The 14,241-nt window shown below is 52.5% G+C and overlaps 1 protein-coding gene and 6 non-coding genes across 7 annotated transcripts in view; 5 read left to right on the forward strand and 2 right to left on the reverse strand.

The window, feature by feature from the left end:
• LOC142821523 (zinc finger protein RFP-like) overlaps window positions 1–14,241 on the reverse strand; it is a 219,526-nt gene that overhangs the window by 144,348 nt on the left and 60,937 nt on the right. The gene's annotated exons all lie outside the window — the stretch shown is intronic.
• TRNAC-GCA (transfer RNA cysteine (anticodon GCA)) lies at window positions 2,896–2,967 on the forward strand. Its single transcript has one exon. It is a non-coding gene; the product is annotated as a tRNA-Cys (tRNA).
• Window positions 8,666–8,738, forward strand: TRNAK-CUU (transfer RNA lysine (anticodon CUU)). Its single transcript has one exon. It is a non-coding gene; the product is annotated as a tRNA-Lys (tRNA).
• TRNAV-AAC (transfer RNA valine (anticodon AAC)) lies at window positions 9,160–9,232 on the forward strand. The gene has a single exon. It is a non-coding gene; the product is annotated as a tRNA-Val (tRNA).
• Window positions 11,166–11,238, reverse strand: TRNAV-AAC (transfer RNA valine (anticodon AAC)). Its single transcript has one exon. It is a non-coding gene; the product is annotated as a tRNA-Val (tRNA).
• On the forward strand, window positions 12,835–12,906 carry TRNAC-GCA (transfer RNA cysteine (anticodon GCA)). Its single transcript has one exon. It is a non-coding gene; the product is annotated as a tRNA-Cys (tRNA).
• TRNAS-AGA (transfer RNA serine (anticodon AGA)) lies at window positions 13,629–13,710 on the forward strand. Its single transcript has one exon. It is a non-coding gene; the product is annotated as a tRNA-Ser (tRNA).

The following is a 14,241-nucleotide window of genomic DNA, read 5'->3' on the forward strand; positions in this document are numbered from 1 at the left end:
GCAGACCAGGGGGAGGGAGAGCAGAGCAGAGCAAACCACGGAGCCCGAGGGCAGCAGGATAGCCACGGCACGTCTGGGCTGTCAGCTGGCCGCGTGCTCCGCCGCTTTGCTCTGCTCTGCTCTGCTCCCCCTCCCCCTGGTCTGCAGACCAGGGGGAGGGGGAGCAGAGCGGAGCACGCGGCCAGCTGACAGCCCAGACGTGTCTGGGCTGTCAGATGGCCGCGTGTTCCGCCGCTTTGCTTCCTCTCCCTGGTCTGCTGGAGACCAGGGAGAGGAAGGGCCCCGTTCGTAACGGCGGATCCGACATAAGTCGGATCCGCGTAACTCGGGGACTGCCTGTATTTTGAAATAGCTTATTTTGTAATTTGGGGCTGGCTACACAGCACTTCGAAATAAATCCGCATGCAGGGACGTCGGAATAGCGAGCCTGTTATAGCTTGAAATAAGGGGCTTGCTCTTAAGACGCCCTAAACCTCCGAGCTAGCTGACCCACAGGTGTGAGTCTCACAAGTAGCACTCGCAGGGATGCTGTGGGCTCTGGAACAAGGTGGGTGAGGCAGCAAAGCCTTTTACAGGCAGGGGAATTAGCTCAAGTGGTAGAACGCTCGCTTAGCATGCGAGAGGCAGTGGGATCGATGCTCATGTTCTCCAATTACAGCTCTCTCCTTTAATTTCAGTGGCCCCCTCCCTCTTCTTACCTTCTCTCCCAAAAGAGACAGACCCCCCAGTGGCAAAGCAGAGAGTGGAGATATCCAACTCACCAGCCCATCAGGCTCTGGGGTGAAAAGAAAGCATGTTGGACTTCTAAGCTGTAATGGTTAATGTGAGTCCAGCTAAATATTCAAAGATTGTGGGTTCAAATCCCACCAGAGTCACTTTAGCTGCTTCCTAATTTCCAGGATGCAGCTTTTACAGACCAGTCAATCCTTAGGCTGACACTGGGGTGGGCTGGCATCCAGGCAATTCCCAGCAGACCCAAGTGAGGATGGAGGGAAGGGCTAGTCCTTGGGGTTGGGGCTGGGGGTTGTTCTGAAAGGCTGCAGGTGCCGTTAGACCATTTTGTCCCTCCCTGTCTCCTACTAGTGCTGAGCAACACTCAGGCTGTGACACGGCTGCCAAACATCCTGGACAGTTAATAATGAGCCAGATGGTTTGTTGGCAGCTCAGTGTGCGGAGCCTTAGATAAAACATTTAAAGGTCCCTGGTTCAATCCCAGGCTTTGGCATGTCTCTCAGTGCAGCAGGGCCCTCTCTGCTCCCCTGCCCATGCTCGTGCCCTGTGACATCCCCTCATCCATCCTGGCAGCAGCCCACCTTTGCTTCTAAACCTCCCTCAGACTGGCTACTTCTGCTTCCTTGGCTAAAGTCCCTCCCCCTGTGCGTGTGGCTGGCAGGGATTGCTAGAGGGATCCATTTACATGTAGCTTCACTGAAACCCCCCTCATTGGCCTGCGCCCAGGTCAGTCCATGTGTGTTAAAGGGCCTCAGGGAGCAAAGAGCAGAGGGATCCCCTCGACACAAACACACAGTCCCAGCCCCAAGCCTCCCCCATATCCCAGATCCTGTGCCCTGACTTCTCTACCCTCCCACATCCTCACCCCTGCCCTGAGCCCCCCCCCCCCACTCTCACACACTCCCCAAATCCCTGCCATGAGCCTCCCACACTCCACATTTTAATTTCTTACAGGTACTGTCCTATCACAACCCCTCCCCCAACTTCCTGCCTTGAGCCTCCCCCTCCCTCCTGCCCAGCCCAAGGGGTGGTGCCCAATAGAACAGGCCCTGTGAGAAATGTGTCACTTTCACCCCTGGGAGCAGCTCAGCCATGCAAAGGGGCCGCCTGGGGCAGGACATTAGCCCTGGAGGGCAGGGGTGGGTGTGGCAGTGACATCACAAGGGCCTTTTCCAGCCCCTCAGCTTATTGGTTAAAGGACGTTGGGAGGTGATGACCTCATAGAGAGTCCATGACAATGGCCAGGTGGGACAGGCTGCAGGGCAGGGGCCATCTCAGAGCCCCCCCCCCCCCCATGGCTTTGTTGCTGGGAATCTCCTTGAGAGTTGCCCTTGAGGCCTTTTTGGAGCCTTCTCCTTTCCCAGGACTAACTGACCTAGAAGGCCGACGTCTCTGTGGAGAAGGGAAGCGCTTCCAAGAAGACCACTGTACATGAAGCAGGGGAATTAGCTCAAGTGGTAGAGCGCTTGCTTCGCATGTGAGAGGTAGTAGGATCAATACCCACATTCTCCAATGAGGAGAGAAATTTCCAATTTTTCTTTTTACCAGCAGAGCCAGCCAGGGGGCTAAGTGGCTCCAGTGGCCCTCCCGCCCCGGCCCCCACTTCCTACTTGCTCTCCCCAAAACCATCCACGTTGGGGCAGAGAGCTGCTGGACACCAGCCCTCCTGGGCCAGACAGTGGTAGGAGCACTGGAGGCAGGTTGCAGGTGGGGCAGAATTAGCTGCATTGGAAAAGTGCTGCCTTTGCGCATGAGAAGTAGCAGGATTCACTCCCATCTTCTCACACCTACTCGCTGGTACTGAGGGGCCGGCCCCTTTCCTGCTGCCCCAACTCTTATTCCCACAATGCGCTTTGTGCAGGGGCCGCTGGTCTTTCTGCCAAGGTGCGTGGCTGGGAGCCAGGACTCAGGACCCTTCCTAAAATATACAAATCCCCGCCTCCCACGACCCTCTGTTCCACTCACACTGTCTGGCTGCTGCCCACATGGAGCTCAGGGGCCAGGTGGGTGACTTGCCTTGCAGCTGTGACAGCATCAGACCCCTGCCACCTGCCTGCTCAGTGTGGAGACCAAGCCCAAGGGTGGCACCTGGGATGTGAGTTACACAAAAGCCTCTTGTTCCTTGTCCAGTTTCCAACATTGGCTGCAGATGCCAATTTCTGTGGGGGTGTAGCTCAGTGGTAGAGTGTTTGACTGCAGATCAAGTGGTCTGTGGTTCAAATCCAAGTGCCCTCTTGGAAAATTTATTTCTAGTGGAAATATTTTCCTTTCCAGTTCCATCGCAATCTGGCTTTACAGTGCTTGAGGTTCTTGACATTAACAAGAACCCTTAATGCAGAGCTACTCAGCTTTGAAAGCCCTGGTGGCCACAATGAATGGCATTTCACCAGGATGGACAAGGAAGGTGTCCCTAATTAGTGTATTCCAGGAGCTGGGAATGGGTGACAGGAGGGATCACTTAACAAGTGTCTGTCCTGAGGATTCCCTCGGGACAATGAAATTGGCTGCTGTTGTGAGACAGGATCCTGGGCTAGTTGGGCAACTGGCATGGCCCAGTCTGGCTGCTTTGATGTTCTGTTTGGTTTCTGTTCTTGTCCCCTTTGGGCAAGAGAGAATGGCCCCTCATCACCCTCATCCTGCGAAAGGCTAGTGTAGGTGAGCAAAGAGGCATGTGTCAGGTGTCTCTGGTGGTCTAGTGGCTAGGATACAAAACTCTTGCTGGTCTGATTCCCACTCAGGGAAACCAGCCTGATGTTTCACATGGCCCATTGTCTCATTGTCACATGTTACAGCAGCTGTGACCCAAGAGGTTACTTCAGGCTCCTTCCCACCACTCTCTCACTGCTAAGGCAACACTTGCCATTTTCACATGGGGCAGAGCTGGGTGACTCAAACTGCCCCTTCTCTCTTCTGCATGGGCAGTGCTACAGGAAGAGGAGCTGACACTCTGCTCCATGCTTCCTTTCCACTGTTTCACCTCTCAGGGCTTTTTTTTCCTTCCTTGTTTATAGCAGGTAGGTACACAAAGGGTACGTCTAGACTACTGCGTTTTGTCGACGGAAGTTTTGTCGACAGATACTGTCGACAAAACTTCCGTCGACAATTTGCGTCCAGACACATGGAGTTCTGTCGACAAAGCAAGCCGCTTTGTCTACAGAACTCCGTAGTCTGGACGCAACGTTACAGGCAATAACACCTTCTGTCAACAGAAGTCTGTTGACAGAAGGTGTTTTGCCTCGTAAAATGAGGTATACCAGCGTCGACAAAACCGTGGAGTTCTGTCGACGTTATGTCGACAGAACTCCGCGGTAGTGTAGACGCTGGTATTGTTTTGTCGACAAAAGTGGACTTTTGTCGACAAAACTGGGTAGTCTAAACACACCCAAAGGCAAGGCACCAAACCAAACAGCCTTGGCACCAGCATGGGGCTTGAACCCATAATCTTGGCATTACTAGTATCAAGCATTAAACACCCAACCCAGTAGGAAAAGACAGTACAGACAGCTACAGGGACGTCTCTGCAGCTGCCAAGGGCTTTTCTCTGGTGGGGCCACTAGTGACTCACTGTGATGTGGGCTGGCTAGTCCAGCTGGTCTGAGGCTTGGTCAAGCTCATCTTGCCCTACAGGGCCACTGGCAACAGCTGCTCTCTTGTGTGCTGCTGTGGGGAAAAGCTTCCCTGACAGCTGCTGAATTAGCTCGGTGGGGACAGTGTTAAACTGAAGATTTAAAGGTGTCTGGTTCATTTCCTGGCTCTGGCAGGAGACCTTTGTTTCTATGGCTGAGCTGTTGGCTGGGTCCTCTGTAGAGAGCCTGTCTGTCCCCCCTAAAAGGGCCTTGCCTGCTCTGCCTCATCCAGGGGAGGGGAAAAGAACTCTCCTTAGAAGTAGAGTCAAACTAGCCACCTAGGGGCAGCTGCTCCAGTCCTCTGCTCTATAAGCTGAGCTATGGAGGGGCCTTTTGGGGCTGCTTCTCTGTCCAGGTGTCTCTGTCCACAAGGGCAGGAACAGAATCCTGGAATCACTTTCTGCCCAGACTCACCCCCTTGGGAACGGCTGGTTGCAGAGGTGAGGACAGAGGGTCTGTGCCCATCTGCCAGTAGCTCCTGGGGTGGGGGGCAGGGCTTTGTGTGTTGGTATCACACGTGACATCACAATGCCCCGATGCATGTGGCTTGACACCCCCTCCTGGAGCAGCAGCAGCAGGCTGGGAGGTCAGTGCGCTGGGATGGAACAGGCTGTGGAACAGGCTGTCAAGCCTCTTTGGCTCCTGCCATCTGCTGCTACATGGCACCACATTTTGGAAAACCCTGTTCTCTGGACACATCCCTTCTGCCTCGTAGAAAGAGTGTCCTCTTCAGTCTGGACGTGGCACTGAAAGAAGTAGAAGAGGATTGACAGGGGATGGGGAGTGTGGGGAGAGTGTCTCAGGGGTTTGTTGCTTTGGTTAGAGGTGTGGCCAAAACACAGGCCTCGCTGTGAGCAGGGTTTGAACCATTGCAGTGAAAGTCTATTAGATTTCAAGTCCAATTCCTTAACCACTCGGCCATCACAGCTGTGAGCTCAGCAGTGCCTGGGCACCAGCAAACAAAAGGTCTGAGGGCCACATAGTCTTCCCTTCGGTGGGGCCCTGCTAGTCTGTAGTGTGAAAGCTGAAAAACCAACAAATGGTCCTAGAATGAGAGAATCCTGCCTTGTGTCCGTGTTCGCTGTCCCAGAGCGCGGCCCCATGGCTAAGCTGGCCCAGGCACCTGCCAGGTACGGGGGAGGTGAGGGAGGCAGCCCCCAGTGGTGCCTGGCCAATGTGTCTGCTCTTCCCACCATCCCTCCTTATGTAGCTGGAGTCGGCTTCCTTCAGTTGAGTTTGGCCATGTCCTCACAGCAGGAAGCCAAAGGCAGCAAGAGCAGATTTCTGGCCGCTAGTCAGGTGCTCTCTGGTCTTAGTTGGACTCACTAAATCGAACTCCAGAAGGTTGACCGCAGCCCGTCCTCCCCAGCTGAGTGTGGTTCTTGTTCTTCTGCACAACCCAGCCCTTAGAGACCAAGGACGTGCCAATGGGCATCTACATCACACCCTTGTTGAATTGCTGGAAATGCAAACTAGACACACAGCGGGTTTGAGCTGGTTCCAGCTGAGGAACAGGTTTGCCTGGTTTATGAGTATTGGTGCCAGAAAACATGAACGGTTTGTATTCATTTAAAGAGTCCATTTACAACAGAAATCCAGGAGGCAATAGAACTGGAGAGGTAAATGTTTCTATTAAAGGAAGATTTCCTAAGGGGGCACTTGAATTTCAACCAAGAACCACTTGATTTACAGTCGAACACTCCGCCACTGAGCTACACCCCCACACAAAACAGATACCTGCAGCCCGTATTGGGCACTAGTCAGGTGTCGAAGCAAAAACACGCTCCTCTGTGTTTAGGCAGCTAACAAACAGTTTTATTAATTAATAAAGCACAGCAGGAGCCAAACGTGGTCACAGCAGAGCCGGGCCCAGTAAGGCTGCTAATACAATCAATCCTAGTATCTTTATACCCTTAGCCAAACAGTCTGACGTCAGGGCATCCAATCACAGAAATCCTCAATTAAATTTGGAAAAAAACATAGCTTTATCAACAAGATGGCGGACAGGTACGAGGGAGTACATCTCCTGTCCCAACCAGCCCAATTAACACATACCAATAGCCCATCCTGTAGGCCTCTTCTCACGGGGTGACAGAAAGGGTACGTCTAGACTACAGGGTTTTGTCGACAGAAGCTTTGTCGACAAATACTGTCGACAAAACTTCTGTCAACATAGAGCATGCAGACACATTGAGTTCTGTCAACAAAGCAAGCTGCTTTTTTGACAGAACCCTGTAGTCTAGACGCAACCCTACAGGCAATAACACCTTCTGTCGACAGAACTCAGCGGTAGTGTAGACGCTGGTATAGTTTAGTCGAAAAAAGTCCACTTTTGTTGACAAAACTCAGTAGTCTAGACACACCCAAAGTTCACTCTGGTCTACGTGCTTGAGAGAAAAGCTGAAATGGTTTCTGATATACAAGATGGCTTCTAGCTAAACATAAAATAGCTTCTACACAGGGAACACGAGGCTTTTGTGTAACACACATCTCAGGTGGGATGGACTTTCACTGACCCCAGTCTGAGATGGACCCTAACGAGGAATTTGTCCTGAACGCAGCAGAGCTGGGGCAGGACAGAGGTTCTGTCTACACAGAAAAGTTATTTTGGAATAATGGCCATTTAGAATAACAATGCCAAAGTCTGTGCACCAATTCCGTTAATGTGAAATAATCTGAAGTAATAGATGGTTTATTCCAACTTCTGTAAACCTAATTCTACAAAGAATAACACCTATTCCCAATTAGCTATTTCAGAATAATGCTTGTGGAGATGCTCCACTTCCGCTATTTCAAAATGGCCCCTCCCTAGGCCCATTCTAAGTTATTTCTACCAGGGCTCTAAATCGAGATAACTCGTCTACATTAGCGGAGCCTGACTCGGACTCATTCTGAAGTTTCCCTGCAGTGTAGACGTGCTATTTTGAAATCACTGTTCAAGAATAGCTTATTCCAAAATAAATGTGCCGTGGAGATATAGCCAGATTGTCCTGAGAGATGAAACTGTTGGGCTATGTCTACACTCGTGGCTTCTTGCGCGAGTAATATGCAAATGAGGCTAAGCATGGAATCTAGCTGACCCTCATTTGCATACCTAATGAGCAACCATTTTTTTCAGAAGAGGCTCTTGCACAAGGAGCATCTACACTGCCCCTTCTTGCGCAAGAAAAGCCCTCTTACGCAATGCCGTTCTTCCTGAAAAGTAATAGATGTAACTCATTCTTGAACAAAAGCCTCTTCTGAAAAAAATGGTGTCTCATTAGGTATGCAAATGAGGTTTGGAGATATTCCACACTTAGCCTCATTTGCATATTACACACACAAGAAGCCGCGAGTGTAGACATAGCCTTGGTGGGAAGCCAGGAGAGCAGAGGCCAGCCTGAGACCTGACTATCCCAGGTCCCCACCAGAAGTTGTAGATGTAGGTCCCATGGTGTAAGAGGCAGCACTCAGGACTTTGAATCCTGCAATCTGAGTTCAAGTCTCAGTGGGACCTGCTGGGCTGGTTGCTGTAAGCTCCTTGTGTTCTGTGGGTTTTACATTCCTTGTCCTGAGGTTCCCCAAAGGCAGTTTTACTCCTGTGCTGGGTGTCTGAGGCCCAATGGAGCTTGGTCCCCAGACTGATGAGAGTTGTGGTCAGGTGCCTGATGCTCTCCCAGCTGTTGGTCAGGTCACCTGCTCCGCCCGTGCTGGAGGCAGCCAGACAGTGTGAGCAGGTCAGAGGAGGGATTGGGGGAAGGGTCCTGAGTCCTGGCTGCCAGCCACGCACCTTGGCAGAAAGACCAAGGGCGCCTGCACAAAGTGCATTGTGGGAATAAGAGTTGGGGCAGCAGGAAAGGGGCCGGCCCCTCAGTACCAGGGCATGGGGAGGAGAAGATGGGAGTGAATCCTGCTATCTCTGGGGTCTTGCAGCTTTTCACCCCAGCTTTGTGGGAGGCCAAATAGGAAGGGGCCTCTGGAGGCTCATAGCCCCCTGGCCTTCTGTGTCTGTGGAAAGGGGGGAAGAGGACACACACCTCTCACTGGGGAACAGGGCGCATGGATCCCACTCGTTCCTGCAGAAAATGAAACAGGCTGAGCATTTTGCAGAGAACAGGCCAGAGCCCTTCTCCTGTCCCTGGAGAGATGGAAATGGGGCCGTTCCTTGTGGGGAAAGAAGTGGGTGTGTCAGGAGTGGGGTTCGAGTTCAAACCTCTCCACAGACCAGAACCCCACATTAGGGGCAAGAAAGAGCCTTGAGTCAGGCAGTGGAGAACACTTGGCTCCTGTTCCCCTGAGATGGGCTATTAGGAAACTTTTCCCACACAGCCTGGCTAGCTCAGTTGGTAAAGCATGAGACTCTTAATCTCAGAGTCATGGGTTCAAGCCCTATGCTGGGCGGTGCCTTTCCTTAACTCATATTCTCAGCCTGTGAGTGATTGGGTCTCAGTTTTCACCAGGGTTTTAGAAAGAAAAAGTCTAGTCCTGGGGTCCAGCTTTAGGAGAACAAACTGCAATTTCCATCTTCTGAGGGGAAGGGAAGAGGATTTTCTTCTCCTCAGTTCTAGCCACATCAGCCCAGGAGGGAGAAAAAATAACCCTCCGCCCGCTGATTGTCCCCCATCAGCTTCTGTAGCTTCACCTCCTGCCACAGCAGCTCCAGCTTGGAGCTACAAATCTCAAGGGGCTGGTGAGGAAATTAGGCGCTTCCCTGAGAACAAGAGGTGGAGTGTTCACAAGGAGCATCCCCCTCCCCTGCAGAGCAGGGTGTTAGAAAGAGCTAGGAACAGAACAGTCAGATAAATTCCACCCCTTGAAATGTGTTTCTGTGGTGTAGTGGTTATCACATTTGCCTAACATGCAAAAAGTCCCTGGTTCAAAGCCAGGCAGAAACACAGGGTCTTCTCTTATTGCGGTGCCCAGGTAACTGCAGCTGCTGCTGACCAGCCTGTTGATGAGCCCAACGCTCATGTGACGGGAGGGCAACGTCAGCTGATAATGCCCCTGGGTGCCAACCTGGGGAAGCCAGATAAATTAGGCCGGGCAGCTGCTTGTGCCTTGGCCTCCCCTGCCCTGGGTGGCTGGTGCATTGGGCTGGCTCTGCCTGCTGCCTCCCTTGTGTGACTTGCCCAGTGTAACAGGCCAAATGTCAGAAAAGCCTCTTCCCGGCCCCCCAAAAAAAGCAGAAGAAAAAGCTGCACAAATTGGGTTTTGAAATTTGCGTAGGTTTTCCAGAAGAGCAGTGTAGGGCAGACATAGCCTGAGTGTTGCTCAGCACTGGTAGGAGACAGGGAGGGATAAAATGGTCTAAAGGCACCTGCAGCCTTTCAGAACAACTCCCAGCCCCAACCCCAAGAACCAGCCTTTCCCTCCACCTTTACTGGGGTCTGCTGGGAACTGTCTGGACTCAAGCCCACCCCCGCGTCAGCCTAAGGATTGCCTGGTCTGTAAAAGGTGCCTTGGAAATGAGAAAGCAGCTACAGTGACACTCATGGGACTGTGGTGTAGTGGTTATCTCTGGTTCTCTGGCTCAATCCCAGGCTTTGCCATGTCTCTCGGTGCAGCAGGGCCCTCTCTGGTCCCCTGGCCATGCTCGTGCCCTGTGACATCCCCTCATCCATCCTGGCAGCAGCCCACCTTTGCTTCTAAACCTCCCTCAGAGTGGCTGCTTCTGCTTCCTTGGCTAAAGTCCCTCCCCCTGTGCGTGTGGCTGGCAGGGATTGCTAGAGGGATCCATTTACATGTAGCTTCACTGAAACCCCCCTCATTGGCCTGCGCCCAGGTCAGTCCATGTGTGTTAAAGGGCCTCAGGGAGCACAGAGCAGAGGGATCCCCTCGACACAAACACACAGTCCCAGCCCCAAGCCTCCCCCATATCCCAGATCCTGTGCCCTGACTTCTCTACCCTCCCACATCCTCACCCCTGCCCTGAGCCCCCCCCACTCTCACACACTCCCCAAATCCCTGCCTTGAGCCTCCCACACTCCACATTTTAATTTCTTACAGGTACTGTCCTATCACAACCCCTCCCCCAACTTCCTGCCTTGAGCCTCCCCTCGCCCAAGGGGTGGTGCCCAATAGAACAGGCCCTGTGAGAAATGTGTCACTTTCATCCCTGGGAGCAGCTCAGCCATGCAAAGGGGCTGCCTGGGGCAGGACATTAGCCCTGGAGGGCAGGGGTGGGTGTGGCAGTGACATCATAAGGGCCTTTTGCAGCCCCTCAGTTTATTGGCTAAAGGAGGTTGGGAGGTGATGACCTCACAGAGAGTCCATGACAATGGCCAGGTGGGACAGGCTGCAGGGCAGGGGCCATCTCAGAGCCCCCCCATGGCTTTGCTGCAGGGAGTCTCCTCGAGATCTGCCCTTGAGGCCTTTTCGGAGCCTTCTCCTTTCCCACGACTAACTGACCTAGAAGGCAGACGTCCCTGTGGAGAAGGGAAGAGCCTCCAAGAAGGCCACTGTAAATGCAGCAGGGGAATTAGCTCAAGTGGTAGAGCGCTTGCTTAGCATGCGAGAGGCAGTGGGAGAGGCAGTGGGATCAATGCCCACATTCTCCAACTGTGGCTCAGCTCTTACCCCTTATTTTCACACAAGGGAGGCAGTAGGCAGAGCCTGCCCAATGCACCAGCCTCCCAGGGCAGGGGAGGCCAAGGCACAAGCAGCTGCCTGGCCTAATTTATCTGGCTTCCCCAGGTTGGCACCCAGGGGCATTATCAGCTGAGGTTTCCCCCCTCCCCCTTCCCTTCTGTCACATGAGCGTTGGGCTCATCAACAGGCTGGTCAGCAGCAGCTGCAGTTACCTGGGCACCGCAATAAGAGAAGACCCTGTGTTTCTGCCTGGCTTTGAACCAGGGACCTTTTGCGTGTTAGGCAAACATGATAACCACTACACCACAGAAACACATTTCAAGGGAGGGGACTTGTCTGACTATCTGTTCCTGGCTCTTTCTAACACCCTGCTCTGCAGGGGAGGGGGATGCTCCTTGTGTACACTCCACCTCTTGTTCTCAGGGAAGCTGGGGTGAAAAGCTGCTAGACTCCTGCCCTCCTGGGCCAAGCCGTGACAGAGGTAGCAGGATTCGCTCCCATCTTCTTCTGCCTGTGCCCTGGTGTTGAGGGGCCAGCCCCTTTCCTGCTGCCCAGGAGCCAGGACTCAGGACCCTTCCCCAAATATACAACCCCCCCAGAGACCCTCTGTTCAGCTCATACTGTCTGGTTGCGTCCAGCATGGGCTGAGCAGGTGACCTGACCAACAGCTGGGAGAGCATCAGGCACCTGACCACAAGTCTGATCAGTCTGGGGACCAAGCTCCATTGGGCCTCACACACCCAGCACAGGAGTAAAACTGCCTCTGGGGAACCTCAGGACAAGGAATGTAAAACCCACGGAGCACAAGGAGCTCACAGCAACCAGCCCAGCAGGTCCCACTGAGACTTGAACTCAGATTGCAGGATTCAAAGTCCTGAGTGCTGCCTCTTACACCATGGGACCTACATATACAGCTTCTGCTGGGGACCTGGGATAGTCAGGTCTCAGGCTGGGCTCTGCTCTCTTGGCTTCCCACCAAGGCTATGTCTACACTCGCAGCTTCTTGCGCGAGTAATATGCAAATGAGGCTAAGCATGGAATATCTCCAAGCCTCATTTGCATACCTAATGAGACACCATTTTTTTCAGAAGAGGCTTTTGCCCAAGAAGGAGTTACATCTATTACTTTTCAGGAAGAACAGCATTGCGTAAGAGGGTTTTTCTTGCACAAGAGGGGCAGTGTAGACGCTCCTTCTTGCGCAAGAGCCTCTTCTGAAAAAAATGGTGGCTCATTAGGTATGCAAATGAGGGTCAGCTAGATTCCATGCTTAGCCTCATTTGCATGTTACTCGCGCAAGAAGCCGCGAGTGTAGACATAGCCCAACAGTTTCATCTCTCAGGACTCTCTGGCTACATCTCCACGGCACATTTATTTTGGAATAAGCTATTCTTGAACAGTGATTTCAAAATAGCACGTCTACACTGCAGGGAAACTTCAGAATGAGTCCGAGTCAGGCTCCGCTAATGTAGACGAGTTATCTCGATTTAGAGCCCTGGTAGAAATAACTTAGAATGGGCCTAGGGAGGGGCCATTTTGAAATAGCGGAAGTGGAGCATCTCCACAAGCATTATTCTGAAATAGCTAATTGGGAATAGGTATTATTCTTTGTAGAATGAGGTTTACAGAAGTTGGAATAAGCCATCTAATACTTCAGATTATTTCACATTAACAGAATTGCTGCACAGACTTTGGCATTGTTATTCTAAATGGCCATATTCCAAAATAACTTTTCTGTGTAGACAGAACCTCTGTCCTGCCCCAGCTCTGCTGCGTTCAGGACAAATTCCTCGTTAGGGTCCATCACAGTCTGGGCTCAGTGAGGGTCCATCCCACCTGAGATGTGTGTTACACAAAAGCCTTGTGTTCCCTGCCCAGTGCCCAACACGGGCTGCAGATATGTGTTTTGTGTGGGGGAGTAGCTCAGTGGCAGAGTGTTTGACTGCAGATCAAGTGGTCCTTGGTTCAAATCCAAGTGCCCCCTTAGGAAATCTTCCTTCAATAAACATTTACCTCTCCAGTTCTATTGCCTCCTGGAATTCTGTTGTATGTGGACTCTTTAAATGAATACAAACCAGTAATGTTTTCTGGCACCAATACACATAAACCAGGCAAACCTGTTCCTCAGCTGGAACCAGCTCAAACCCGCTGTGTGTCTAGTTTGCATTTCCAGCAATTCAACAAGGGTGTGATTTAGCTGCCCATGGGCAGGTCATTGCTCTCCGTGGGCTGGGCTGTGCAGAAGAACAAGAACCACACCCAGCTGGGGAGGAAGGGCTGCGGTCAACCTTCTGGAGTTCGATTTAGTGAGTCCAACTAAGACCAGAGAGCACCTGACTAGCGGCCAGAAATCTGCTCTTGCTGCCTTTGGCTTCCTGCTGTGAGGCCATGGCCAAGCTCAACTGCAGGAAGCCGACTCCAGCTACATAAGGAGGGATGGTGGGAGGAGCAGACACATTGGCCAGGCACCACTGGGGGCTGCCTCCCTCACCTCCCCCATACCTGGCAGGTACCTTGGCCAGCTTAGCCATGGGTCCGCTCTCTGGGACAGCGAACACGGACACAAGGCAGGATTCTCTCATTCTAGGACCATTTGTTGGTTTTTCACCTGTCACAGCTACAGACTAACAGGGCCCCACCGAAGGGAACGACTATGTAGCCCTCAGATCTTTTGTTTGCTGGTGCCCAGGCACTGCTGAGCTCACAGCTGTGATGGCTGAGTGGTTAAGGTGTTGGACTAGAAATCCAATAGGGTTTCCCTGCGCAGGTTCAAATTCTGCTCATAACAAGGCCTGTGTTTTGGCCACACCTTTAACCAGAGCAAAAAACCCCTGAGACACTCTCCCCATCCCCTGTCAATACCCTTCTACTTCTTTCAGTGCCACGTCCAGACTGAAGAGGACACTCTTTCTACGAGGTAGAAGGGACGTGTCCAGAGAACAGGGTTTTCCAAAATTTGGTGCCATGTAGCAGCAGATGGCAGGAGCCAAAGAGGCTTGACAGCCTGTTCCATCCCAGCGCGCCGCCCTCCCAGCCCGCTGCTGCTCCAGGAGGGGGTGTCAAGCCATGTGCATCGGGGCATTGTGATGTCATATGTGATACCTGAGTGTTGCTCAGCACTGGTAGGAGACAGGGAGGGATAAAATGATCTAATGGCACCTGAAGCCTTTCAGAACAACTCCCAGCCCCAACCACAAGATCCAGCCCTTCCCTCCATCCTCACTGGGGTCTGCTGGGAACTGTCTGGACTCAAGCCAACCCAGTTTCACCCTAAGGATTGCCTGTTCTGTAAAAGCTGCGCCCTGGAAATGAGAAAGCA

Source organism: Pelodiscus sinensis, chromosome 31 (assembly GCF_049634645.1).
Source record: "Pelodiscus sinensis isolate JC-2024 chromosome 31, ASM4963464v1, whole genome shotgun sequence".
Taxonomy (NCBI): domain Eukaryota; kingdom Metazoa; phylum Chordata; order Testudines; family Trionychidae; genus Pelodiscus; species Pelodiscus sinensis.